The 25,065-nt window shown below is 45.0% G+C and overlaps 1 pseudogene across 1 annotated transcript; it reads left to right on the top strand.

Moving 5' to 3' along the window:
• Positions 1-8,810: 8,810 nt before the first annotated feature.
• Positions 8,811-9,485, top strand: LOC307112837 (peptidyl-prolyl cis-trans isomerase A-like; annotated as a pseudogene). Its single transcript has one exon. The product of its transcript is annotated as a peptidyl-prolyl cis-trans isomerase A-like (transcript).
• The last annotated feature ends 15,580 nt before the right edge of the window (positions 9,486-25,065 follow it).

The following is a 25,065-nucleotide window of genomic DNA, read 5'->3' as shown; positions in this document are numbered from 1 at the left end:
TTTACTGACCCCTCTGTTCCTGCCTCGGGGCCTTAGCACATGCTGTTTTCTCTGCCTGGCACACTTCCTATCTCTGCCTACAACCATTACTCTCCATCCCCACTTTGCCCGATGAACTGCTCATCTTGCAAATAGCAGATTAACTTCTTCAGGATAGTCTGACATGACTAGGTAAGGTCACCCTATTATGCACTCTCACAGCCTTTCTTCCATAGCACTTTAGAATATATTTACTTTGTATGCACAGTGCTGTTTTTGGTTTAGTCTGTCTTCCCCATTGGAAGGGAAGCTTGATGACAGCAAAGAACATACACTGAGTGGCCAGATTATTATGATCTCTGAATGCATAATAATCTGGCCACTCAGTGTATATCTTATAGAATCCTATATAATAAAAGGCTAATATGCAAATTGTCCCCTCGACCAGGAGTTCGACTAGCAGGCAGGCTGGCCAACTGCCCATGTCCCCTCCCGCTGGCCAGGCTGTCTGGACCCTACCCATGCACAAATTCATGCACTGGGCCTCTAATATATATATTAGAGTGGCCAGATTATTATGCCTTCGGAGAGCATAATAATCTGGCCACTCAGTGTATATATTTCAGCAAGTCCTGTACCTGGGTGAGCACTTGGCACAAAGTAAGAACTCCACAGATATTGGTTGAACTCATTTTAAAAATTGACAAATGTGAGTAGAGACTGCTTTACTCATATTTTATTGACTATAAGATGTGCCACAAAGGTTTGTTATGCTATAACTACTTTAGACTGGTATTTTTTGAGCATGAGGCCCATAAGGATAGAAATAGGTGTTACATAAGAAAAAGGGTTGTGTTGTAAATAATTTGGGAAATGGAAGGTTAAGCAAATGTAAACAGATTTTAACTTTTTTTTTTTTAACTACAGGACTTCTTAGAACCATGCTTGGGTCCCTGAGAGATAACAATGCAAAGCAGAACCGCCAGCTCAACCATATGCATGCATGGTGTGAGAAATACATCTTCCTTGCCTTAAACCACCGAGACTGGGGGTTGCTACACCCAAATAAGCCAGTCTATTGTGACTAATGCATTGTTCATCTACAGTATTTTTTAATATTGAAAAATCTTATAGGAATAAGAAGCCAGAATATTTCTGGGAATTCATGAAGAGTGAGTCCATTGAAGGGTAGGTGGCTGGGTGACCTTCACTTACTCATTTACTAGGGTCGGGGGATAAGAGTCATTCTGCCCCACACATGACCAGGGAGACAGAACCATCCTTCTACAGCAGTTGAAATTTGATGGGTAGTAGATTAGACTTTCAAACCAGAAGGGATTTAATCATGGACTGATTAATACATTCAATAAACACTCATTGAGCACCTACTACATGACAAACACTGTTAGGCACTGGAACATATAGATATGGGATTGGAGGAGCTTCTTGGAGGAGGTGACATCTGAGCTGTGATTCAGAGGATAATTAAAAAGAAGCTCAGTAAAAAAAAAAAAAAAAAAAAAAGGAGGGGATGCATTCCAGGCAGAAGGAACAACTGGCAGGAGGTGAGGAATCCACTTCAGGCTATAGGAGGACCCAGCAGGAGACAGTGAGGTGACAGGGAGCACAGCGCCTTCTCTAAGGGAATCCAAGAGAGGAAGAAACCTGAGCTTAAACCTCAGCCAATAGGTGTGCTTCAGGTAAGGAATTTAAGAGGGCAAGGAGAAAGGGACTGAGGATGAGAGCAGGGACCTCTTCTTCTAAGGGTCAGAGTGACCCAGAAAGCAAGAGAAATGGTCTGTGGTTCAGCTAGTAGGATGCTGGAGTCATGAGTCAAGGCACTGAGAGTGTAGCTTTGTTGTTTTCTCCTTAGCCTAATATGCTAAGTGTCCAGTCATCCAGTCGTCCATTCAACCAATCAAAGCATAATATGCTAATGATATGCTAAGGCCGCTCAACCACTCGCTATGACGTGCACTGACCACCAGGGGGCAGATGCTCTGACAGGTAGGTTAGCTTGCTGCTGGGGTCTGGCCAATCAGGACTGAGTGAGACGGGCGGAACAAGCCCTGGAGCCCTCCCGTGGTCCCTCCCTGATTGGTCAACCTCCTGCGTCCCTTCCCGCCCCAATCGTGCACTGGTGAGGTCCCTCGGCCTGGCCTGCGCCCTCTCGCAATCCTGGCTGAGGGACCCACCCCTCCTCCCTGAGTGCATGAAGTTCGTGCACCAGGCCTCTAGTTTTGTTATAAAGATTTAAAATTTCCAGCCAGATTCAGTTGGACTAAAAGAAGACAGAATTGAACTAAAGGGAGGCCAACCATGGTGGCAGCCAGAAATCTGGAATAGATACAGGAGACAGGGCTGACATGTCCCAGCACCAGGTGTAGGCTTCCTCCATGGTTCTCAGTGGAACTCCCCACACTCCCAACCCCTCTAAGAACATCCGTCCCTCTCCTTGGGAACTCTTCTCACCTCAGGAAACTTCCAAGAACGAGTCAGCTAGTCTTTAAGGGACACTTTCCTGACTTCCAGCCTTTCCCTGTCCTCTACACAATTACCTGCATCCATTTATTCACCCAGAAGACAAATACATGAGATAATACTATTACCATAGTGATGAAGCATGGATTTTAAAATTGGACAGAAACTCAGCCCTACCACCTAATAGCTATGAGAATTTGAGTTACTGAACTTCATTAAACTTCAGTTTCCTTATCTATAAAATGGGAATGATAATACTTTCTTTGGGTAATGATTAATTGAGATATAAATAGAAGCACATAGGATGAGGCCTGGCACAAAGTAGGCGCTCAATAAGTGTTCATTATTATTATTATTGGTATTATTAAAATAAAACTTTAAACAACCCGCACTTACCTGGCTCACTGGCTTAAGTGACACCATCAATGCTTTTGTAAAACATACTGACTTCCACTCATGGCTCATCAAACCTTCATGGCTAGGATGCCATCACTTGTGCTCCCCCATTTGGTTGAATTGCATGCTTACCAGGAGTCATTTGTTTTTAACTCAGCCTGTTTATGCCAGCTGTGCATATTATTCTTATTATATAATTTAACTAAATGTTACATAAACCAATAAACTATGAGTGCAAAACTAATGTTGCTGTTTGGAAAGACTCCATAACAGCAAGTAGCTAAAAAGTTTCGTTACCGAATTATATATTGGCGAGACGGCTGAAAAGGAAGGGGGAAAATCGTTTAAAAAAATCTAGGACCCTACATTCAGATTGTTTCTCAAATAATTTTTAGTTCCCAATCTCTGTTAAAGAAATGAAAACGGAAAGTGCCAATCAATGCATTCTGAGTGTAGCTCATGCAAGAAAGATGGTAGTGAAATGCCAATCAAATATATAATTTCAGGTCAATACTGAGAACTGAAATTAAGGGAACTGTAGGGCAAAGCTGGAGGGCAAATCGGGTTTTTATATTGGAGGAAGATTTGAAAGGAGTTGAGAGACAGAGGTGAGGGAGACCAGAGGGAGGAAGTCAGTATGTTTTACAACATGTCTCCAGCATGTTAGAGGGGACATGGCTGCCCTCCCTGGCATTACGGAGGAGCCCCAAAGAACACAAACTGCCCTGGGGACCTATCATAGATGCCTTTATTTAGACATTCTGTGATTCTTGACATATTTTAAGTTGGGCCCTATCTCCCAGGGTGAGGTCTATGAAGGGCTGTGCAAAGCAGTGCTAACTTGCTTTGTTTTTTTAAAAAAGTAATCATTTTATTTTGAGATAACTCACATACAGTTGTAAGAAATAATATGGTATTCTTTACCCAGTTTCACCCAATGGTGTATCTCACAAAACTATAGCACAATATCAAAACCAGGATCTGACACTGACATAAGCAACGGAAGAACGTTCCCATGTCCCCAGGATCTCTCCTGCTGCCCTTGTATAGCCACACCCACTTCCCTCAGCCCTCACTCTTCCTTAAACCCCGGCAACCATTAGTCTGTTCTCCAATTTTATAATTTTGTCATTTCAAGAGTAGTATATAAACTGATTCAAACAGTATATAACCTTTGGGGATTTAAAATAAAACTCAGCATAATTCTCTAGAAAGGCATCCAAGTTGTGGTGTGTATCAATAGTTCATTCCTTCTTTACTGCTGAGTAATACACTGGGATGGGGATGTGCCACAGTTTATTTCCCCTTTGAAGAACAGTCACCCACTCTGATGGTCTAATTGTTCTATCAGTTATTTAGAGGGGGTGTTCGAGTCTTCAACTCTAATTGTGTATTCGTCTAGTTCTTTCAGTGCTATCAGGTTTGGGTTCACATATTTTGCCTCTCTGTTGCTTTTTTTTTTTTTTACACACTTAGGATTGTATATCTTATTTATGGATTGACCCTTTTATTATATCGTATCCCTCTCTGTCTCTTGTAATTTTATTTGCTCTTAAGTGTACTTTACCTGATATTGATGTGGCATATAAACTAATATATATGGACTCCTATTTTCTTTTAATTAGTGTTTTCATGATATCTTTTTCCATCCTTTTGCTTTCAATCTGCATAGATATCACATTGGAAGTGAGTTTCTTGTAGACAGCCTATAGTTAGGTCATAATTTTAAATCATTCTGCCTACCTGTCTTTTAATTCGTACACTTATACTCTTTACATTTAATGTGATTATTGATATATTAGAGCCCAAGTTTGCCCTTTCATTTTTTCTGATTGTTCTGTTTTCCATTTTTGTTGTCTTTTCCCTACCTTTCTATGGGTTACTTGAACATTTTTTTAGAATGCTGACATTATTTTTATGGTGTTTTGAGTGTATGTCCCTGCATGGTTTTTTTAGTGGTTTCTTTAGGTATCTCATTATAAATGCATAACTTACACAGTCCACTGAGGTCATCATTTTACCAGGTCAAGTGAGGTGCAGAAAGCTCACCTCCTTCTACATCTCCTTATTCTCACCATTTATATCATTGTCTTAAATATTTTCTTTACATATCATCAGACAGTGTTGTAATTAGTTGCTTCAATACTCAAACATAATTTAGAAAACCCAAAGGAGAAAGAAATTCTGCTGTATTTACCTGTGTTTTTGTTTACCAGGTTCTTTCTTCTTTCCTGATGTTCCAAGGTTCCTTCTTTTATAAATTTCTTTCTATTTTGAGAATTTCCTTTAGCCATCCTTTCAGGCTAGGTCTGCTAGTGACACATTCTCTTAGTTTCCCTTCATGAGACTGTGTTGATTTCCCCTTCATTTCTGAAGGATATTTTCATTGGATATTCTGAGTTAACAGTTCTTTTCTTTCAGCATTTGAAAAATGTTATGCCACTTTTTTTCTCACCTGTACGGTTTCTGATGAGAAATCCACTGCATTGGAATTGATTTCCCCCTGTCATTTCTCTCTCACTACTTTCAAGAATTTTCTGTCTTCAGTGTTTAGAAGTTTGACTGTGATGTGTTCTGGTGTGGATTTCTTTGGGTTTATTAGTTTGGAATTCACTCAACTTCTTGAGTCTGTAGGTTTATATCTTTTGCCAAATTTGTGGGAATTTCTGCCATTTTAAATACTTCTTTAGCCCTGCTCTCTGTATCCCCTCTTTCTGGGACTCTAATGACAAAAGTTTTAGATATTTTGTTATAGTTCTGCAGTTTATTTTCAGTGTTTTTTTCCTCTTTGTTGTTCAGCTTGAGTCATTTTACTGTTTTATCTTCTAGCTCACTGATTCTTTTCTCTGTTTTCTCCTTTCTGCTGTTGAGCCCATCATTTGAGGTCCTTAGTTCTGTTGTTATATTTTTGAATTCTAAAATTCCATTTGGTTCTTCTTTATATTTTCTATTTCTTTGCTTAGACTTTCTATATTTGTGCTGAGACTTTCTCTTTTTGTATTTGTTTCAAGTGTGTTCATAATTGTTTGTTGAAGCATTTTTGTGATGGTTACCTTAATTAAAATCTTTTTCAGATAATTCTAACACTTTTGTCATCTCAGTATTGTCTTTTTTCATTTAGTTTGAGATCTTCCTGGTTCTTGGTATAATGAGTGATTTTTTAAATTGAAACGTGGACATTTTGGGGATTGTTGTAAGAGACTTGATTATATTTAAACCTTTTTTAGCTGGCTTCTGCTGACACCGCTCTAGCAAAGAAGGGGGAGAGCACTGCTTTGCAACTTCAAGGTGTGGTAGAAGTCCAAGCTCCCCACTTGGCTCTTCTCATTACTGCTGGATGGAGGTGACAATAACAGCTCTCCACAGGCCTCTGATACCTCCCTGGCTGTGAGGGGGTAGGTGTGCTTTGTTACAGCTACCCACATAGCTCCATTGACACTATGGGGTATGAAAGTCTTTAATCTCTACTAGGCCTCATACAACACCACCCCAATGTGGAGAGGGAGGGTCACCTCATTACTGCTGGGTGGGGGTGGGAGGCTTGTTACCCCTGGCAAGTACCAACGTTCAGGCTTCCTACTTGCCCTTCTCTGGCACCATCCTGCAGGGGGTTGGAATGACCCAGTACAGCCTGGTGAGGGTAGAAGTCTAGCTTAGTGCTCACCCTTGCTGACATGGGTGGAAGTGCGGCCACAGATTTTTCTGTGGTATTTGGTTGGAGTAGAGTGGGTATTGTCTAAAAGCTATTTTGCTAGGCTGCCCTTTTTTAGCCCTTTGACTAGAGAAAGCAGGCCTCTATTGGGACTTTTTTGGAGTCTATGCTTATTGGTATTTCTGGTTGCTGGCTTCTTCATCTCCAGGTCTGATATATATGAGGTAAGACAAAAGGAAAACAGGGAACTCACCACAATGTTGTTCCTTGGATTCCAAGGTCCCTAGCTGGTCTGCTGCCTTCTCTCCACCTTTCAGAGTCTTCTTACATTTGCTTTATTTTTGATGTTCAGGGTTTTTAGTTGTACTTAATGAAAGCAATAGGAAAAGTATGTCTACTCTACTTTCCTAGTATAGAAACTGATTTTTATACCAATCAACTGTGGGAACCTTTTCTGGTTTGGCCAGAACATAGTGTATTTGTAGCAAGGGTGGGGTGGTGGTGGGGGGGGGGGTAGAATCAGAGGTTACTGAAAAGTGTGTTGGGGCTAATATTTGGATAGCTTTGAATATCATGTGTATCAGTCAGGATTAGGTCTGACTGCAAGTATACATATGGTTTCTTTTTCTCTAATAACTTCTAAGTATGGCAGTTCTACTGTCACCGGTTTTTTTATATCCTTAGCAAGTGCTTCCATCTTTAAAGTTGCCTCATGGCCCAAGATGGCTGCTAACGCTCCAGCATTCCAGACATGGAGGAAAAGGGAAGGGAAGACAGGCAATCTGGTCATCTACTTGCCCTCTTTATGTAACCTTTATGGTGCTTTCCAGAAATAACTTATATTTACATCTTATTGGCCAGAACTTAGTCACATGGCTATTTATCTGCAAGGGATACTGAGAAATATAATTCTTAAAACTTGGGAATATTGCTTTCCTGAATAAGATATGAGTTCTATTTCTAAAGATGAAAGGAGGATGGATACCAATAGGCAACTGGAAGTCTCTGCAATATCAGAGTGAGGGGTTTAGACTTAATTCATCTGGCAGTGCGAGCCCAGTGGGAGATTGGTTAGCAGGAGAGTGGCATAATCCAAGCAGCTGACTAGAATAATTAGTCTGGGAACATGGAGAACAGATTGTAGTAAAAAGAGACTGGAGGCAGAGAGATCAGTTAGGAGGTGATTTCACTGGTCCAGGGGGTAGTGATGAAGATAGGAGATGGGAAGTGAAGGGAACAGAGGGGAGACATATTTCAGCAGTATCTTATTATAGTGGCAGCTCACTGGATGTGACTGTGTTAAAATAAACCACAGATTGATTTTGCAATGGGAAATTCCGACAGCTAACCACTGCACATGGAATTCAATTGTGGGGCCGTTTCTGGAACAAGAAAAATCAGAGGAGCTTATTAGGGACCAGGTGATGAGCTTGGTTTGGAACAAGAGGTTCAGGCAGAACACTTATGTCAAAGGCTTTCAAAGTGTGGTTCTTAGATAAACAGCATCAGCATCAACTGGAAACTTATTAGAAATGCAAATTCTGGGACCACCTGTCAGACCTACTGAGTCAGAAATGGTGGAGTTGGGGCCCAATAATCTGTTATAACAAATACATATTGTATATCTATATACTCACAATAAACAATAGGAATAGAAAATTTAAAATTTACCATTGACAATAGCATTTAAAATATTAAATATTTAGGGATTAATTTGACTGAAGATATGCAAGACCTGTACTCTGAAAACTATAAAACATTGCTCAGATAAATTAAAGAAAGCCCAAGTTAATGGAGAAACATTATATCCATGCATTGGAAGACTCAATATTGTTAAGATGATCTATAACCCAAATTGATCTATAGATTCAATACAACCTCAAAATCCCATCAGGCTTTTTACTTGTAGACATTGACAAATGGATTCTAAAATGCACATGGAAATACAAAGATCCTAGAATAGCCAAAACAACTGTGAAAAAGAACAAATACAGAAGGCTTACACTACCTGATTTCAAGACTTATAAAGGAACAGCAACACAGTGTGGTCCTGGTATAAAGATAGGCAAATAGATCAATGGAGCAGAATACCAGTCCAGAAATAAACCCGCACATAAATAGTAAATTGATTTTTGACAAAAGTAGAGCCATATTTTTAAAAAACCTACCTCAAACCATATATAAAAATTAACTTAAAAAGGATCATAGGCCTGATATAAGAGCTAAAACTATAAAATTTCTATAAGAAAACATAGGAGAGGCTTTGCAGACGCCGCCACCCCGAAGCTGCCTGTGACCAGTCATGGTGAACCCTACCGTGTTCTTCGACATCGCCATCGATGGTGAGCCCTTGGGCCGCGTCTCCTTCGAGCTGTTTGCAAAGTTCCAAAGACAGCAGAAAACGTCCGTGCTCTGAGCACTGGGGAGAGAGGATTTGGTTATAAAGGTTCCTGCTTTCACAGAATTATTCCAGGATTTATGTGCCAGGGTGGTGACTTCACACGCCAAAATGGCACAGGCGGCAAGTCCATCTATGGGGAGAAATTTGAGGACAAGAACGTCATCCTGAAACATACAGGCCCTGGCATCCTGTCTATGGCAAATGCTGGGCCTAACACAAACGGCTCCCAGTTTTTCACCTGCACCGCCAAGGCTGAGTGGTTGGATGGCAAGCATGTGGTCTTCGGCCAGGTGAAAGAGGGCATGGATATTGTGACGGCCATGGAGCACTTTGGGTCCAGGAATGGCAAGACCAGCAAGATCACCATTCCTGACTGTGGACAACTCTAATAAATTTGACTTGTGTTTTATCTTTACCACCAGACCATTCCTTCTGTAGCTCAGGAGAGCACCCCTTCACCCCAATTTGCTTGGAATGTTCCATAATCTTTGTGCTCTTGCCAGTTTATTGGGTTCCATAATTTCCTTACCCCTTCCCAGTCTAGCTGGATTGCAGAGTTAAGTTTATGATTATGAAATAAAAACTAAACAGTTGTCTGTCAGAAAAAGAAAACATAGGAGAATGTCTTAGTGATCTTGAGTTTGGCAAAGATTTCTTAAATATGACCCCAAAACTCAAACTAGAAAAAAAATCAATAAACTGGATTTCATCAAATTAAAAATGTTTGCTCTTCAAAATATATTGTTTTTTAAAATGGAAAAGTAAGCCATGTACTAGGAGAAATTATTTGCAAAACATATATCCAACAAAGCACGTGTATTCTAGAATATATAAAGAACACTTACAGCTCAACAATAAGAAGACAACAATTCAATTTTTAAAATAAGCAAAAGATCTGAACAGACCCTTAACCCAAAAAGATATGGATAGCAAATAAGCATCTGAAAAGGTGCTCAACATCATTAGTTATTAAGGAAATGTCACTAACATACCCACTGGAATGGCTAAGATTAAAAAGACTGATCCTATCAGATATTGGCAAAGATGTGGAGCAATTGAAATTCTCAATGGCTGTGTAAAGTGGCACAACTAACTGGAAAACAGTCTGGCAATTCTTAAAAAGTTAAACATTCACTTACCATATGACCCAGCCATTACACTTAAATATATATAATTTATTGATGAGAGAGAGAGAGGAAGGGAGAAGGAGAGAGAGAGAGAGAGAGAGAGAGAGAGAGAGAGAGAGAGAGAGAGAAACACCAATATGAGAGAGAATCATTGATCAGTTGCCTCCCATATGCACCCTGACCAGGGACCAAACCTGCAAACTGGGCATGTGCCCTGACCGGGAATTGAACCAGCGACTTTTTGGTGCACAGGACAACGCTCAACCGAGTCATACCAGCCAGGGCCATTCCACTTCTAAGAGAAATAAAAGCACAAAGATTTTTACATGGATGTTCTTGGCAGCTTATTTGGAATAGCCCCAAATTAGAAACCCAAATATCTATCAACTAGTGATTGGAGAAACGAAAGGGATGAACTACAGATATATGCAACAACATGGATGAATCTCAAAATAATTATGCTGAGTGAAAAAGCCAGAAACGGTAAAGAGTACAGAATTTAGGATTCCTCTTACATAGTACTCTAGAGAATGCAAACACTATAATCTACAGTGACACAAACAGGTTAAAGGTTGCCTTGGGATGGGAGTGGAGGTTGAGGGGGAGGGGAGAGGGATTATAAAGGGAAACAAAGAGATTTGGGGGGGGGGGGGTTAAAGGTATGTTCATTATCTTGATTGTGGTGCTGGTTTCATGACTATATTCCTATGTCAAAACTTATTAAGCCGAAACCGGTTTGGCTCAGTGGATAGAGCGTTGGTCTGCGGACTGAAAGGTCCCAGGTTCAATTCCGGTCAAGGGCATGTACATTGGTTGCGGGCACATCCCCGGTGGGGGGTGTGCAGGAGGCAGCTGGTCGATGTATCTCTCTCATAGATGTTTCTAGCTCTCTATCCCTCTCCCTTTCTCTCTGTGAAAAATCAATAAAATAAAATAAAATAAAACGTATTAAATTGTTCACTTTCAATGTGTGCAGTTATACTTTGCATAATGCTGTAAAACATATTATTTGGCCCCACCCCAGTCCTCCTGAATCAAAAGCGGTGGGAGTGGTGCCCTGGAATCTGTTTTAACAAACTCTCTAGGTGATTCTGATGCAAAGTCTGAGACCACTGGTGTAGGTGATAAACTCCCAATCGGTGGTTGAAATAAGGCTCTGGACTGGAGTATAGATTTGAGAGACACCTGCTTGGAGGTCAAAGCTGAAGTTGTAGGATGAAATAATTTAGAGAGTAAAGAACAGAAAGCAAGAGGTGGGGGCTAGAGAAACCCTACCCTCAGGAGACAGGTGGAAAAGGAGCAGGTGACAGAAGCAATGAATAAGTGGCCTGAGGTTGGGAGGAAGGAACGTAACAGATGCCAAGGAAGGGATTTTAAGATACGGGTGATCAATAATGATGATACCAATGTGGTACCTTATATTTGCATAAGTGCTGTCCAGTTTCCAAATTGTTTTCACGTACATTAGTGCATTAACCATGCCAGGGGTGGGCAGACAGGCATCGATAATGTTACACCCGGTAGGCAGCACAGTTTACAGGAGAGAGCCCAGGATTTTTGAGTCAAACAGACCTGAGTAGAATCTAGCTCCTTCACTTACTCATGTGTCCATTTGGTCAAGTTTCTCGAACTGTGTCTTCATTCTTTTTTCAAAGTTGGAACAATTCTACCCACTAACAGGGTGAAATGTTTGTGGTATGTAAAATACCTGACTGACAACGTCAGATTACAGATAGAAAATTGAGGCCCAGAGGGAGTAAGTGATGGGCGAGGTCAGTATCTACCAGGTCACAGGACTGGTAGATACTCCATTTGGCTTGGAACCCATGGATCACTGGGCAGGTCTGGAGATGGGCGTCAGGGTCTGTGAAACTCCTGAATCATATGCAGAATGAATATGAGTGTGATGTGTTTTTCCTGGAGCATGTGTTTATTATTTACATGGGCAGCTCCAAGGGGTCCAGGATCTCAAAAGGTTAAGAACTTCTACTCAAAGGTCAGTTGGACTTCTTTTGCCCTAAGTGCCTGGATTCACACCTCTCCATATTCTCAGCCATCCCTCTTCCCATCACACATCTTCTACCCTGGACATCGTTTCATCCCTTGTCTGCTGACTGATGGTCTGCAAACCAGGAAACTTGCCCCATGGTCTCACCTCAGATCATTCATTTACTTCATAAGCAGCTGCTGATGACTTGCAGGTCCAGTGGGCACCATCTCTAGCACAGGGAAGGACCCAAACGTGGATGAAAATCCCACCTTGAAGGAGCTTATGGTCTGGGAGAGGAAGAGGGCAGGACAGAGATAACTATGATAGATACAGGCAGTCAGTGATGGGAAACATGAGAGAAGGGGCACAAGCAAGGTCGTCTGGAAAGACTGCATTTGGACTGGCCCAGCATTGACCCCGGATAATCTATCTACATGTCTGTCCACTCAGAAATGTATAACCCTCAGCTTCCTCTTTATTCTTCAAACCATCACAACTTGCCTTCCACCCACCACTTTGATGAAATGCTCTGCTCAAGGCCAACCACCAGGAACCCCTTTCCCTCTCCAATAGACTCTGCCACTTTTACCTTTGTTGTCCTTTCTATGGCACTTAGCTGTGTTGGCTGGTACCTTTTGGGTCTCATCCCCCACATCTTTCATGACAGCAGCATCTCCTTGCTGCCTCCTGCTTCCCTGGAATCTCTTCTATCTCCCTCTCCAGCTCACTTTAAGGATGGTGTTCACCACAGTTCCATTGTCAGCCCACAGCTCTTTTCTTTCCACACACTCACCCTGGGGACCTCATCAGGCCCATGGATCCTCTGTCCACCTTCATACAAATCACCCACACAGTCTCTCCCCGCCCCCCGCCCCCATCTAGCCTTTCTCAGAGCTAAACTCTGAATACCGCAGAGTTCAGCTCTGAATAACTGGCAGTCATAGAACCCAGGCAGTCATACTCCAGCTGGATTCCTCAAGAATCTCAACTTCAACTCAACCACAATGAACTTACCCCCGCCCTCTTCTGAATCCATTTGTATGTCCCCAGAATTAGTCACCCAAACCAGAACCCTGGGAGTCATTGTGGATGCCATCTTTTTCATCAACATGCGGTTATAAAAGCTGAGCCCTCTGGGCCAACTTGGGAAAAAGGGCCAGTCCAGCTCCAGAGTGCCTCAAGGGGTCAGCTTCTGCCCAGTCCTGATTCCTCCCTCTCCCTCCAAGTTTGTTTTTTTTAAAAAATATATTTTATTGATTTTTTACAGAGAGGAAGGGAGAGGGATAGAGAGCTAGAAACATCGATGAGAGAGAAACATCGATCAGCTGCCTCCTGCACACCCCCTACTGGGGATGTGCCCGCAACCAAGGTACATGCCCTTGACCGGAATCGAACCTGGGACCTTTGAGTCCACAGGCTGATGCTCTATCCACTGAGCCGAACCGATCAGGGCTCTCCCTCCAAGGTTTTGATCCCAAGAGCTTCCTGATACTGCCCTGCACATTAATCTCCATCTCATAATCTGCTTCCTGGGGAAGCCCCCAGGGCTCGTGTCTCCCCAGCTCAGCTCTGAGCACCCTAAGGACGCAGTGAGCCAGGGCAAGGGCGCTACTGGGGAAAGGCAGCAGTCCCCACGAGCCCCAGCCCCAGGGCTACAGCTCTCTTTAAACATGGGGTAGTAAGTGATAAAACCTCTGTCTCCATTGATCCACCTGGTCATGGTTTCTTAACCAGATAATTCATCCCCACGTGGACTTCCTGACCCCAGGTGGGTCATTAATTTGGCGATTCTTGCTGTCCTCCAGTTTTTACCTGACTCCCACCCTCCAGCAGCCCCCAATTCATACTGTGAGGCCAGAGCATTGATTTCAGAGTGAGCGTGTTTGGCAACGAGGTTGTCACACACTGTGACCACTCTGAAAACAAGTTACTCATACTCACACTGCTCCCTGCCAAGATAATATGGACCCCCAAAGTACCATCACTCTCAGACCTCACATCCTTGAATTAAAAACTCTAAATCCTATGCTCCAGATCCTAAAATCAAAGAAACAGCAGTGTCTTGGGAAAGGCCCAGATTTGGAATCACGTATATCTGAGTTCAACAATAACAACAGGTTTGAGAACCTGTCAGTCGTTGTCACCTGCCCATTTATTTGTTTTTCTATCTGTTTTTGATCTATCTAACCATTTGGCTGACCATCCATTTATTCCTCCATCTATAATATACCTGCCTGCCTGTTAGTGATCTATTTTCACCCGTATTCATTCATATTCTCTCTCATTCTCTCTCATCCATTTGTCTATTTACTGATCATGCTGTTTCTCTGTTCATCTGTCTGCTGTTGGTATATACATGCACATACTATCTATCTGCCTCTCTTATGGCCTGTCAACCTGCTTGCCAAATTGTCTGTCCATTTCCATTTATATATCTGTACAACATTTTGTCTATATTTTCTTCCTCCCTCCCTCCCTATATCCCTCCTTACCTTCCTTCCTTTCTCCCATCATCCATCTATAGATGTTCATTTGATAAATATTTATCCAGCACTTACTGTGTGCTCAGCTTTGTGCTAATCTAGGGATAAGATGTGATTCCTATCCTCAAGGAACATGTGACCTGGAACTTACCATGACGAAGAGTAACAACAAAACAATTTTCACCACACAGCGGGTAAGGGCTGATATGGTGTTGTGTAGAGGTGGCTGTGGGAACACTGAGAAGGAGATTTCAAAACAGATTGGGGTCAGGGATGGTTTTCTGGAGAAGGTATCGGAGGCCCGTTTGTCTGCATATGTCTCCATCTGTCAGTCCTTCCATTTATCCCTCCATGCTCCAATCCAAATTTCCATTTGTCTAATCCAGGGGTGGGGAACGTCTGGCCCATGGGCCATATAAGGCCCATGGAATCATTTGGTTTAGTCTTGCCAAGGCATTAGGGGTGAGTTAATTAAATATCTGACCAAATATAGCAGGCTAATTTTTAAGTTGATAATTTTGTATGGCCCGTGAATGATGTTATAAATATCCAAATGGCCCTTGGCAGAAAAAGGGTTCCCCACCCCTGGCCCAATTCACCTCTGTCCATCTGTCTACTTACCTAGTATCCATCTACAAACCATCTGCTTATCTCTTTGTCAGTTGAAGAGTCTTTTTACTAGTATTGTCTAGCTGTTGGTCTACTGGTTATCTGTCTGTATGTCTTTTTTTAAAAAAGTATATTTTATTGATTTTTTACAGAGAGGAAGAGAGAGGGATAGAGAGCCATAAACATCGATGAGAGAGAAACATCGATCAGTCGCCTCCTGCACACCCCCCACCGGGGATCTGCCCGCAACCAAGGTACATGCCCTTGACCGGAATCGAACCTGGGACCCTTGAGCCCGCAGGCCAACGCTCTATCCACTGAGCCAAACCGGTTTTGGCTGTCTGTATGTCTTTCTGTCTACTGGTTGGTCTCTCCGTTCATGTATCTCCCCAATTCTCCATTATTTGTCTGCCAATTTGTCAGTTGATTTGTATAGTAATTGGGATGCTTTTAGCTGCGAGTAACAGATAACGCTACCAAAAGTGGCTAAGATGATAAGAAAAATATTATCTCACATAACAAGAAGTTGGGGAGGGAGATTCCCAAATTGGTTAATGTGGCCCAGTGGCATCACTCAGAATCTTCTCACATCTCTCGTCTGCCATCCTTGGCATGTCAGCCTTTGATTCTGGAGAAACCTCAAGGTTTCAAAAAGGCGGCAGCACCTCAGCACTTTATCTTCACATAGAGAAACCCAAACTCCAGAGGAGAAAGGAGCACATCCCCCTGTATAAGTGTGAGGTGAAATTTCCCCCAAGAAAGTCTCCTTTACAGACGTCTTCCCACATTAAAATGGTCAGAATTGTATCATCTGTCCATTCCGAAACGAATCCTCAGCAAGGAGCATGGAAATTACCATGATTTTCCTGGATCAACGAAGAGTACCCTCTAAGGCAAGAGAGGGGTTCAACCCTCCCCGAAGGAGTTGGTCTGCAAACGCCAAACAAAAGAGTGGGTTCCATTAGCAAGGAAGGAGGCTAGAAAGTGGGGCCTGGCTATTGGTAGGCCTATTCTGCATGCTGAGCTATACATCCATCTTTTCTGTGCAATCAACTGCCCAGCTAGCTGGCTATCGATTGGTCTGCCTGTCTGTTGGTCTGTCAGTCACTGCTGGAGATTGTCTGCCTGCCTGACTATTCATGTCAGTCTGTGTGTCTATCTATACATCTATTTATCTGTGTCTCTATTTGTCTTTTGGTCTGTCTATAAATAAATCTATTCATCAGCTTGTGTTTAGTCAGTATGTCTATCTGTCTCTGTCCATCCATCCATCTTCAGTTTCTGTCCACTACTTCCTTTCTCTCCCTTACTTGCCCCACAGTTAACAAAATGGCTAGCTCATTTCCTTGTTTCCACCACAGAATAGTCTGAAATAACTCTTGAAACTCATCGCTCTGAACAAAGCACAGACCACAAGGCCCACATTCCCGTCCAGAGAGATGGCAGCAGGAAAAGATCAGCAGAGTTCCCACCCAACTACGTCACGGTGTAGCGTCTCCCCTCTTTCCAGATCCTGCCCAGAGTCCGGGCTGCTCATGGTCTCTACCAGTGGTGGTCAGGCTCTCCTAAGCTACCTGAGTTCCCAGAGTGGTTTTGTTTATTCATTCATTCTTGAATGAGTCTTTATTGTGTACCTACCATGTGCCAAGCCCTTTCTTAGGTGATGGGGATACAGAATGGATACATGGTTCCTATCCCTGTGCATAGGGGCTTATAGTGTATGCATAGACACAGCCACACTTATATAGGCTTATACACCATGATGGATGCTCCCATGTGTGTGCACACACAAGTTCTCCAAAATATATTTATAGACATGCACAGCCACATGCAGACCCTGCCAGCCTCTGTTGAGTCTAATATGTGTATGGCCCTTAAGTTAGTGCTGTTCAATAGCACATCTTTAAAAAAAAAGCACATCTTATACACATACGTGCACACATTTACACAGTCGCCTGTTCTGGAACCCCAACAGCAGAGCACAGGAAACTGGCAAAGGACTATTTCTGTCCCCACGTCTAGTCTTATTTATTTATTATTTTGTAAACCTCACCCAAGAATATTTTTTCCATTGCTTTTAGATAAAGTAGAAGGGAGGGGGGTGAGAGAGAGGGAGAGAGAAACATCAATGTGAGAGAGACACATCGACTGATCACCTCCCTCACGTGCCCCGACTGAGATCGAGGATCGAGCCTGCAACCAAGATACATGCCCTTGATCCAGAATTGAACCCGTGACCCTTTATTATGTGGGCTCTAACCACTGAACAACCGGCCAGGGCCACATCTAGTCTTGGCTCCCTGCATAACCTTGAGTAATCACTTCTTGACCATGCCATGTACAAAGGGGCAATGCCTGGCCCAGAGATGATCAACCCCCTCATTCCCTTGAACTCATGTTCCTTTATGTGTAAAAGCTGCTTCTGACCTGCCTCTCACCGGGAGCATGTCTCTCCGTCCTCCCCGCTCTGCCTGTCTCGTTCCCATGTTTGAGTTCATGTCTGAGTATACGTTTGAACTGCTGTGTATGCCCACGTGTGTCTGCTGTAGCTCTCTGAGTATTTTTGCCCAAGTTCGGGGCGCGCGCACACACACACACACACACACACACACGCACGCACACGCACACACACACACGGATGCGCGCTTGGCTCCCCTAATATGCTGAACGGGCCATTACGCCTCTTGCATGTGGGGCTCGGGGTAGGTGGGGAGGGGGGACACAGGGAGGCAGCAGGATTCTGTAAGAACATTAAATCCCAAATAAAGTAGAAATATTTTTTAAAATTACCGACTTCCCGTTTTCTCCGAAATGGAGTGAAACGAGGCTGGTCCCGAGGCGGGGGCTCCGCGGGGCCAGCCACTGGAAAGGGGCAGCGCTTTATTTTTTATTTTTGTAATAAGAGGAACTGAATTAGAAAAAGCCGGGCAGGAAGAGCAGAGTCAGATTGTTAGAGGACTCAATGAGCTGTGGCCGATGTATTCGAAAGGTGCTTAAGGCAGCAGAGCCGCTCAGCAAACACACACTCGCACGCGAACGCACACACACACTGTCACACACACAGTCACACACACTGTCACACACACTCACACACACCGTCACACACACCGCCACACACACAGTCACACACACCGTCACACACACAGCCACACACACAGCCACACACACCGTCACACACACTGTCACACACACAGTCACACACACAGTCACACACACAGTCACACACACAGTCACTCACACTGTCACACACACTATCACACACACAGTCACACACACAGTCACACACACAGTCACACACACAGTCACACACACACACAGTCACACACACAGTCACACACACCGTCACACACACAGTCACACACACAGTCACACACAGCCACACCAAGGCACCACATACCCTCACACTCACACCACCAAGACAAAGGCACATCAGCCACACTCGCTCTGGGGCACCCCCCGGAGACACACACAGGACACGGAGACACACAAAACCCACCCCACATACAGCCAGCGCCCTCCCCAAGATGCACATGCCCCTCTTAGGTGCCAGAGAAACTCACACGCACCTCACAAAACCTTCTACTGCAGACAGATACACACATGAGGCTAACGCCTAAACACACACAGCCACAGCCACACAAAGATCCTCACACTCACCACTCTTGGATCCACACAGATGTCTTTGTATCTTTTACTACAACTACCAAACACACATCTAACCCCTGTACACTCACTCGCACAACAAACTCACTGCCAACAGCTCACACTTACTCAAATACACGTCCTCTCACCCAGGCACCCACGATGACTGATACACAAAGACACCGAGTCCCCCCAGACACACCCCCACCACCGCACTGTCACCCAACAGGCCCCACGTGCAGTTATTAACCAGGAAACCGCACTCGGAGAGAGATTTACAGTTGAGCATTTATTTCCGTCTATTTCAGCCCCATGATCGTCCTGTGAAACAGACGCCCTGATCTCTCCTGAGAGGTGCTGGCACGCAGCTCAGGGGTTAAGTGACCTGCCCACGGCCGCACTCCTGAACAGGCCCAGCCAGGACGCAAGCCCCTGGTTTTAAAATTTAAATTCCCACACGCAGGGAGCTGAACTAACAAAATGCGGGCTCAGGAGCCCAGCCTTGCGCTCATTTATTCACGCAGATTCACTCGCACGCCCCCGACAATAACCCGTGTGCAGCGCCGCACACAATGTCACACAACCTCACGCACAGTCACCCCGGCCACCTCCCTTTCTGTTTGTCTAGGTGCTTCCTAGCCTGTCCCCCTGGGTAGACTAAGCGGAGGTAATGTTTTAGGGGCACAGAGCGGGCACGAGCCAGGCTCTTCCTCTCAGTTACACTTTGAGCCACATTCCTCCCACTCCCCGAAGGAAAGCCCGCCTGGTGGCGGCCCCAGCCCCCTCCTCCGGGGCCTGGGAAAGGTGAGCTCCAGCTTCCCTCACCCCACCTCCCACACATTCTAACCAGGGGACATTAAAAAGTGCTGACAGGGCTGGGGAGAGGCCACCTGCCTGCCTGCCGTAGGGCCACTTTCATCTCTGCCGCCTCCTACCACAGCCACCCTCCAGGCCTCCCCTCCCCCAGGCCCCTCTTTATTAACCTGGCCCTGTCTAGCCAACCCGACCCACCCGGTTGCCCCCATCACCCTTCTCCCCTCCAGTGCCAGAGGGGGAGGCTCCTACTCCCCAACATCCCCGGCCCGGCCAGGCAGAGGCTCCACTCCCCACATCCATCATCCCAGCGGCCATGGCGAGTGCCGCCCGCAGCCTCGGAGATGCTCCTTCTCCTGCGGATTTACAGCAGGACCTGGGGGCCATGCCAGCCCCCCACACACACAGACACTCACACCGGCCGAACCTCCCCAAGTCAGGGCACGAGTGCCACACCGCCAGTCCTGCGTTCACACGGCACCGCGGCACCCAACCTCCCACCCAGTCACCACACCCGCTGCTGTCACATGGAGTTCACACAACACCCACAATGACAGTCACATACAATGACACCTCGAGGAGACCTACACCCAGAGCCATACGTAACAGTGATGACACCCACAGGGGCTATCATTTATAGCACCACAGTCAACACACCCACATACAAGCACTAGAACGTATTATCTCCCATCAGCCACACTCGCTCTTCCCATAATGATAACCAAACAGATACTGGGCTCATAGTGGCCCTTAATAACTTAATATTTATTGAGTGAATAAATGATGGAGTAACAACACATTCACACACTACACTGCACACACATACCTTAGAGCCAAAAGGCATATGCCACAAAACGTGGAAACCAGCCCTGCTGAGAATGCCCCAAGCAGCATGTGACCGATGTCAGAAAAGCGGACAGAAGGAGGAGGTGGAATGAGAGGAACTCAGCTTGGATAGGGTTGGAGACAGGGCATTCAGGTACCTTTTGCAACTGGAGACATTATTTTTTTAATCCTCACCTGGGAATATTTTTTCCATTGATTTTTAGAGAGTGGAAGGGAGGGAGGAGGGGGACATGGGAGGGGGGAGAGAAAGAGAGAGAGAGAGAGAGAGAGAGAGAGAAAGAGAGAGAGAAAGAGAGAGAGAGAGAGAGAGAGAGAGAGAGAGAGAGAGAGAGGGAGAACATAAGAGAGACACATCAATTGGTTGCCTCCCACACACACCCCAAAGGGGCTGGGGATCAAACCTGAGGTACATGCCCTGCCCTTGTCCAGGAATCAAACTCATGACCATTCAGAGCACAGGCTGACACTCTAACCACTGAGCAAAACTGGGCAATCTTTTTGAAACACAAATCTAATCCTAGAATAAAGCTCTTGTACTTCTAAAATATATATATTTTTTATTGATTTCAGAGAGGAAGGGAGAGGGAGGAGGCAGCCAATCAATGATGCTCTCTCACCGTTGATGTTTCTATCTCTCTCTCCCTCTCCCTTCCTCTCTGAAATCAATCCTATATAATAAAAGGCTAATATGCAAGTTGTCCCCTCGGGAGTTTGACTGACCAGGAGTTCGACCACTCGCTATAATGTGTGCTGACCACCAGGGGGCAGTGTGGAATGAAGGAAGGCCCCGGCCAGCAGCTGGCAGCTGGGGGAAGGCAGGCCCTGATCGGCCCTGATCGTAGGCCAGGGCTAGGGACCCTACCCATGCACAAATTTCGTGCACCGGGCCTCTAGTAAAAAATATGTGTGTGTGTGTGTGTGTGTGTGTGTGTGTGTGTGTGTGTGTGTGTTTTAAGAGACTCCAGACCCCCTCCCAGGATGTGAGGATTCAGTGAGAAGACAGTCATCTGTGAACCAAGATGGGCCCTCACCAGACACCAAATCTACTAGTGTCTTGATCTTGGACTTCCCAGCCTCCAGAACTGTGAGAAATCAACTTCTATTGTTTAGAAGCCACCCAATCTGTTTTGTTTTTTTCTTGTTCTAGCAGCTGGATCAAACTGACACCCCACACACAAGCCCTCCTTATCACACTGCTGATCTCTCCTTTATGGCCCTTTTCACAGTAGTTTTCTGGCCCCACTGCGAGACTGGAGCCGAGACTGGAGCCGTATGAGGGAAGATAGTGTCAGTTTTTACTTCCATTGACTCCCTTAACTGGTACCTACTAGTCCTGATGGCCTACTGTGTACCCAGTGCATAGTAGGTGCTCAATGAACATTTGTTAAGGCGTGAATGACAATCACAAAGTATATAAACGAACACTAGAGGAACAGCTCAGCTAGAAGTTAGTAAGTCCTAAAATGCTAGAACTGAGGAATTTGGGACAATCCTAAGTTTTTGTGAACTTGTGCAAGTCCCTTCATCTCTCTGGACCTCAGTAAATTTTCTCATCTGTAAATAAAGACATCAGACTTTCAGGATGTGCTCTGCGGAGCTCTAGGGGTTGCCAGGAGCATCCAGAGCTGCTATGGGCAAGAGCTGGAGCAAAGGTAAGCAAGCTGCAGCCACAGCACTTCTGCTTTTATCTGTGAGTGCACGGATGTGTGTTTTCAGAGTTGAATAGAGGTTCTAAAGTTTAAAATATTCTTTGAAATCCCTGGGCTAGGTGATCTCTAGTTCCCTTCCAGAATATGAAGCAAAATGGTTCTGAAACAGTGAGATACCAGAGCACCTGCTGCTTTTTATCTGCAACATTATCTAAGTGGACCCCCCATCTGCAGAATCGACAGAGGAAAGGAGCAATAAGAATTGAATGAGCCCAATTGGAGGAGGAGTCCTAGAGGAGAGGAGTTTTCAACATCTTCTGCTGATTCCTGACTCTGGTGACAGACTCAGAGAGACCAGGGAGCTGGGGGGAGGGACCAGGCCATTGCTTCCCAGAGGGGCTGTGATCAAAGCAACAGCCAAAAAAGGCAAGTCTGGCCTGAGTAGGAGCAGAAGATGTGGGGGGAGGGGAAGAGGGCACAGGGTGGTCCACAAGCTTTCTAAAAGGCCCACGTGCACAGAGGATGGCCAACGTGAAAACTCCAGTCACATCGCCTTCCGGGAGCTGAACTCTCCTGGGGAAGGGAAAGCTAAGGGCGCAGGAGCTGGAATTGCTGAGTCTGGAGGGCAGGGTAGGAAAGTCAGAAAATCAGGATAGTTACAGAACAGGGCCGTTTTTCTGTGTTCCCTGAGGCTGGGACAGGGGGATTAGCCTAAACTGGGTACTTGGGGGATGGGGGTGGGGGATGGGAGTGGGGGCACAGAAAGGCCAGAGAATTTAATTGAAGAAATCCACTACTTTGTACCTTAGTAGGGGAAGATGGGGGTGGTACCTTGGGAGCCCCTTAGCTCAGAGAACCACGCCCTCTCCTACTCCTTTCCCTCTATCAGCTTCAAGGTCTCCTCTCTCATATACATCCTCTTCAACCTGCCTTCAGAACCACACTCCTTCCTTCTTTCCTTGAACTCCTCCAGCCCACCAGCCATCTTCACCAACGCCTCCTTCCTTCTGTGGCTCCGCCGTCTATCTCTGCCTCCACCTTTCCCTTGTCTGGAAGTCACTTGTTTTGGAAGCAGCCAGCCCCTAGGCCTCTTCTCTGCTGTGATGTCCTTCTGGAAGCTCTCTGCCCCCTCCTAGTTCTCTGACCTCACTGATTCTCTCCCAGCAACTCTTCCTCCCTCATCTGCATAAAGGGCCCGGCTCAGTCTGAAGGTTTTCAGTGCTTCCCCCTCCACACTCTCTTCCCATGACCAAGTTATCTACAAGCAGGACTTCAAATTCAACTAGCAACCAATAGGAATGACCCTCAAAGGGCCCTATTTTACTTTATTATTATTTTTTGGATTTTATTTTAAATCTTTATTGTTGAAAGCATTACATATATCTCCCCATTTCCCCCTCATTGACTCCTTCCAACCACCCCCACCCCAGGCCTTCACCACTGTATTGTCTGTGTCCATGGGTCATGCATATATGTATACAAGGTCTTTGATTGATTACCGCCCACCCACCCATCCTCCCCCACCTTCCCTCAGAGATTCCGAACTCTGTTCCATGCTTCCACATCTCTAGATCCACTCCATTCATCAGTTTATTTTGTTAATTAGATTCCACATATGAGTGAGATCATGTGATACTTACCTTTCTCTGACTGACTTATTTCATTTAGTATGATACTCTCCAGGTCCCTCCATGCTGTCTCAAAGGGTAAGAGGTCCTTCCTTTTTACTGCTGCATAGTATTCCATGGTGTAAATGTACCACAACTTTTTTATAAAGGGCCACGTTTTATATGTATATTGAGCATCATGGGTCCTCCCTCAATGGATGTGGATTAATGACTCCCAAATTAGCACTTCGGTCCTGACTTCCAACTGGCATCCCCAGCTCCTCAACAGACCTCCCCCCACCAGACATCTCCCAAACTCACTGTGGTCACTTAAGTCATTAACAAGCCCGTCTCTCCCAGAATTCCCTTCCAGGTCAGGCACCTACCAGACTCGGCCCAGCCCACTCTCCAGTCATGCATCTTTACACTGGGCTTTCTTTCAAGCGACCCACAGTATTGCTACTTATCTGCACACTCCAACCCCACACCCAGCCCAAGTGCCTCTCCTGCCAGGGTTTGGCCCCACTCTCCTACTTGGTGCTAGATTCTCCCCTCCCGCCCAACCTCTTCCCTGACTCCTTGAGTGATCTTCCTAAATATGTCATGCCCCTCGCCCAGAACCACATGGCTCTCTACCTGGAACACTTTTCTCTCTTCTAGTCTCCTAGTTTACCATTAGCTCCTGGTTCCAGGTCACTTTCTAACTAAATGCTACAGACTGAATGGTGTGTCCCCCCAAATTCATGTTGAATTCTGCTCCCTGTCCAGACCCCTCAGCCTGGCCTTCTGGGGTTTGGTTCCAGCCTACTTTTGCAGCCTTCCCCTGGCCCTCCCCTCCAGGAAGCTTTTCTTCCAATGGGGTCTGACTCTTCCCAGCCCTTTCTAGACCTCCAAACTCATTTCAGATGCCCAACACTTGCTCAAGCTGCTCTAATCTCTGAAACTGCTACCCTTCTGAGGAGTTAAATCCCGAGCATCCTTTCCTGTTGAGTTTTTCCGGCACATTCTCAACTGGGACATGACTGACCACTGGCTCCTGGCTCCTGGCCACTGAACACCAGTAGCTCATCCAGGCCATTGTGACAACAAAAATGTCCCTGTTTGAGAACCACTGGTTGGATGCTATTCTCTCACCTTTCCCTCACTAAATTACCAACATGAAGATACTGAAACTACTGGAAAGGGCAGATACGGAGAATAGTCAAGTTCTAGAAGGGAAAGGAAGGACAGAGAACCTCTCAAAATTACCAATATGCACCAGAACCTTCTTTCACTTTCCTCAGAGTCCTTAGCTTCTGGCTGGAGTAATGATAATAATAACAATAACAACAGTTAAAATGATAGTAATAATAATACATAGCATCCCCTTAAGTAGCACTTTCACTAGATA

Source organism: Cnephaeus nilssonii, assembly GCF_951640355.1.
Source record: "Cnephaeus nilssonii genome assembly, chromosome: 16".
In the NCBI taxonomy this organism is placed as follows: domain Eukaryota; kingdom Metazoa; phylum Chordata; class Mammalia; order Chiroptera; family Vespertilionidae; genus Cnephaeus; species Cnephaeus nilssonii.
The sequence above is the reverse complement of the archived record's forward strand: the minus strand, read 5'-3'. Positions and strand labels throughout refer to the sequence as shown.